Below are 4,904 nucleotides of genomic sequence, written 5' to 3'. Positions count from 1 at the left end.
ATAAATTCTTTTTTAGCTGTACTCTTACATGATCAAATTCTATCCAATTTCAATTATCGTTTTAGGTTGTTTGTGTCACTGTTCACCTGACATATCCATTAACCCTCATCCTCGAATGGCTCTAGGGTCTTGGTTAGCGATTACTCATAAGCATGTACACTTTTAACGATACATCCACTTTATTTGTATCAAAATTAAAGTTTATTTTGTACATACATAGTTTGCTATTTCGCTCTCGCAGTTTAAAAATTTTAGGGTTCTTAAAAATTTAGGATAGCTAATTGCGCATTCAAACATAGTCTACACTGGTCGTCTAAGTTTTTATATGTGCTAGCTTACCATACTATTTTCCACTTGAAAGGAGCAAAAGTGCAACATATGTATGCACAAAATAAACTTCACCTTAGGATAATAACACATTATTAATCAGAAATAAATAATTACAACAAGGCAATAAGAAAAATCATAATAACAATATTAATAATAATTAAGAAAGAAAAACAAAACAAAATATGAATAAAATAAAATACAAATGAAAATAAAAATAAATACATAAATTAGTATAAAATAAAATGAAAGCGAAAAACAGTAAGATAAAAACTAAGTCACTTCACAACACAAAGGATAGAGAAACTCATTCCCGCTAAAAAGAGACAAAATGCCAAAGCCTGACGAATCATCACGAGAATGAAAAGCGGAAAAATCTGTGTAGCTTCATTGCCATATATACTTTCCAAACCTTCTCTCTTGATATATATATATATATATATATATATATATATATATATATATATATATATATATATATATATATATAGTCATCCACATACAGTACTGTTTCGCAGCCCATCAGTGCGGCTAGACAGGTAACTTCCTCAAGCCAGGATTGAAACCCGACCGCCCAAATGACAGGCAAGGGTTCTTACCATTGCGCTATACGGCTGCTGCTGTGCGAGTAGTTTCAAAGTGTCGACGAAGTGTTCCATCTTTCTGTTTGATCGCGAGTAGTACTGGGGAGTCGTGATATGTTTAATTTGGAATGCTTTACAGAACTCTTTGATGTCCATGAACGTAAAATCTATATAAATTCTAAACCAGAGTCAAAGCACAACCCTTGCATGAGTCAACCATGTTTTTTATGTCTTTGTCCACAATTGTTCAGCATATGTTTAAGGCTCTTCATTCTGTTTATTCATGGATGACCCATTTGAAAGTCTTTCATTATCTCTCACGGTATAGTAGGACGTCATCACACATAGAAAAATTGCCATGTATTTGCTGGTCTTTATGTGTGATTTTCTGTTTTGTAGCCTCTTTGTACTTCGCGTTTAATTTCATGGAGCGTGACAATAAGGTTTTTGACAGTACTGCACATCATAGTTTTAATTTCACTGTCGGTACGTAAGGAAGCAATTACTAAGTCCTCAAGAGGTTCACTATATCTCGGAACCAACCTTGATAGTCTGTCCGCATGTCTGATCTGCTTGGAATAGAAGTACTCTAACTTGAAATTGTAATTTAGCAGAATAGTGCTCCCCACCTTAATAGTGTATTCGCTGTGTAGACGGGTTACTCTTTTCTCGATAGTCAATAGAGGTTTATGACCGGTTTGCATTATGATGAATCGGTAGAACTTTGTAACTGCAAAAATAATAGCAAAAACTTCTTTCCTGATTTATGAATAGTGCTCTGGTATTGAAATTAAAGTTGTCTTTTTAACTGCCGAATACCGTTAAATGTTCATGCAAAAAAGAGAGGCTTTTCTTCTTCAGCTTGCAACGCTCTCGGCACACACACACACACACACACACACACACACACACACACACACACACACACACACACACACACACACACACACACACACAAAACGACAATCCTTTTTCTCTTCCAGTTTTGACGTTCGTAGAAAATCTGTCTTTCTTTCTTCCCACTGACAAACGACCTCGAGTGAACAATTTTCCCAACTTTTATAACCTATCTAGAAAAAAAAGGAAGAGACGGGGGAAAAATAGCTTCTCCCATCATGCCCTGCCTTCCCAATAATATGCCCTTCGTGTATATAAATAAGCTAGCCATCCTTTCCTTCTTTCACCAAAAGCGATGCAGATACGCCCGGTACGTTTTTTTCCTTTCTAACCCCACACGCTCCCCTGATCTTCGAGATCAATAAGACACTTCATAATCCTTCATCCAAGCAGGCCTCCTCCTCTCACGTTGAGGCCTCTGGAGGACAACTTCTTGGGGGTTGACGTTTTCAGGTTCACTACAGACATTCTCGTCCGGTTGTAAAGAACCACAATGTGGGGCTAAGTCGAATTGGGGTGCATCGTTAGCTTCTTGGTGGATCTCGACTTCCTCCTCTTCACTGCGCACCGGCAGGGTTACACGACGCAGGTCTAGGATATGCCGGGGAACGCCATTCACCATCACGTTGTTCTTCGACTGCGTTCCCGTTAGGACCCCCCTCCCCCAGCGAGTGGTACATTTTGCATTGGGGGGCTTCACCCACACCTCCTCGCCCACTTTAATGGTAGCTTCTTCATCCTCAATTCCTACCGTTTTGTTGCACGGATGCCGCCACTTATAAGCAAAGATGGCTCTATGAGGCACAGTTGTCTCATCTTGTCTGGTTTTCGGTGAGATGTTGTACTGCTGGCATCGCACCAAATCACCCCCGCGTCTCCGCCGCTGACGTACCATTCCCCCTTTACCGGGTCTTCTTTCGTCACTCTCGCGATGATTTCTTGTAGCATGTTTGTGACCTCCTTTGTCACACGGCCCTCCCAGCCATCAGTACCCTTTTGTCGTTTAATAAAGCTGCACGCTATCCTGAGCCTGTCGGCGATTGGATAGTGTCCCACCAGTCTCCCGCACACCGAGAAGAGTTCTCGTTTTGTCAGGTCGGTTCCGATTTCGGGTATTGCATTCCCTCGTCTAAAGACAAGGCTTCTTTTGCCATCTTGGCATAGTTTCAACCCCAACGCCGCTCCTCCATCCAGGGACTCCATCGGTTTTGCAGTCAACCCATACCTCGCGACATGGCCTCTCACTTTCCCCGCTGTCACCTCTGCTTCCTCCACGAGAGTGTCGTCAATGTACAAACTAGTGGCCTTGTCCACTGTACAGTCTTTACTCAGCACCGTCTTCAGCACGGCAGTCATAATTTTGGGGGCTGAGCTCAGCCCAAAGCCTAACCTCGTCAGGCAATACATCTTCCCCTTGTACCGGACCAATTGATGTTGCCAGAGTTTTTCATCTACATGGATCTGGAGATAAACCGACTTCAGGTCGACAATCTTAGTGACCCGCTCCATTCTCCTCAATTTCCTCATAACCTCTTCGCATACGTCAATCCCTTTTTCAGTGTGACAGGCTATGTATCTGTTTAATTCTCTGAAATCCAGTACCGGTCTAATTTTGTTCTTTGTGGGTTGAACAACCTCCAGTAATGGTAGCACTCCTTTTTCTTCCCCTGTCCACGGTTTTAGAATTCCCTCCTCTATCCACCTCTCTACTTCTTCCTCCAATCCTTTTCTTATTTCTCCTCGCAGTGTTTTCTCGTAGCAGCTTACTTTGTTTCGTAGTTCCGGAGGCCCGGAAATCTATTTCCATTCCACCGTCCACCTCTCGCCATCGAGCCTCGCCAGAAAATCCTCGTCCTCAATGCAGTAAGCCTCCGTTTTTTTGCGTTCTGATATTTCTATCACCTTCCGCTCCTACCATTCCTACTGCGCCGAGGCGTCCGAAAATTACTTGGCCCCCTCTCAACATAGCGCCCCCCCCCCAGTTGGTTGATCGCACTTACACCTAAAACCACATCAACATCACCAACCGGACGATCCAACACCAGGGCTCGTAGTCCAATAGGCACACCAGCACCAGTACTTCCGCTGTTGTCTTTAACCTCCCTGCTATCCACGGTCTTAATACTCTTGGCTCCGCTCCATGATTTAGCGACATTCTTCATTACCAATGTCGTGGTGCAGCCTGAGTCAACAAGGCCATGGCTCATCTTCCCATTGACTACTACTTTAAGTTTCAACCTATGCAACTACCAGCAAATGCATAAAGATATTTCGCTAAAAATTTCCTCTGATTAGAAGAAATAGCATTCTTTGAAACTCCACGGATTAAGGAGCACCTATCTTTGGAGTATTCCATCAAACAATAAAAACTAGTTGCATAACTCCACTTTGCAAATCTGTTCTTATTATTGTTTATCCTCTATCACCCTCAGTTATTGTATTGAGCTTTTTCATTTGGTTGGGATTAAAATATAAATAACTATATTCATATTTGATTTTAGTTTTTGCCTCTCTTTGATTAGTAAACTCCTCCTCATAAATCATTCTGCTATATATATATATATATATATATATATATATATATATATATATATATATATATATATATATATATTAGACATTAAGAGGAGATTATAGAAAGATATATAAATACCTGTTCACATAAACCTTTCACGATAAAACTAGAACCCAGAATTAGATAGAATCGAGTAATTGCATCGACAACGGACAACGATCCAAAGTTGGCTTCGATGTACTGCATCTCATCAGTGACGTGCTCCCACATAGGTGCTTGTCACATCGTAGAATGTAGAACTGGATAAAAATATAAGAATTTAAAAATCGAGGCATAGCCAATAGATTGTATGGTTAGGTCGTCAGTATTGCACACTTCATGAGTGCGACGACCTGGGTTCGGGCCTATGTCGGAGCACGTTACTGATTAGATGCAGTACATCGAAGCCCACTTTGGGTCTGGCGTTGTCCGTTGTCGATGCAATTGCTCGATTCTATCTAATTCTGGGTTCTAGCTTTATCGTGAAAGGTGTATGTGAACGTGTGTATATATATATATATATATATATATATATATATATA

Source organism: Euprymna scolopes, chromosome 14 (genome assembly GCF_053919585.1).
Source record: "Euprymna scolopes isolate OS-2025 chromosome 14, ASM5391958v1, whole genome shotgun sequence".
Classification (NCBI taxonomy): Eukaryota; Metazoa; Mollusca; class Cephalopoda; order Sepiida; family Sepiolidae; genus Euprymna; species Euprymna scolopes.
Note: the sequence above shows the minus strand (reverse complement) of the source record.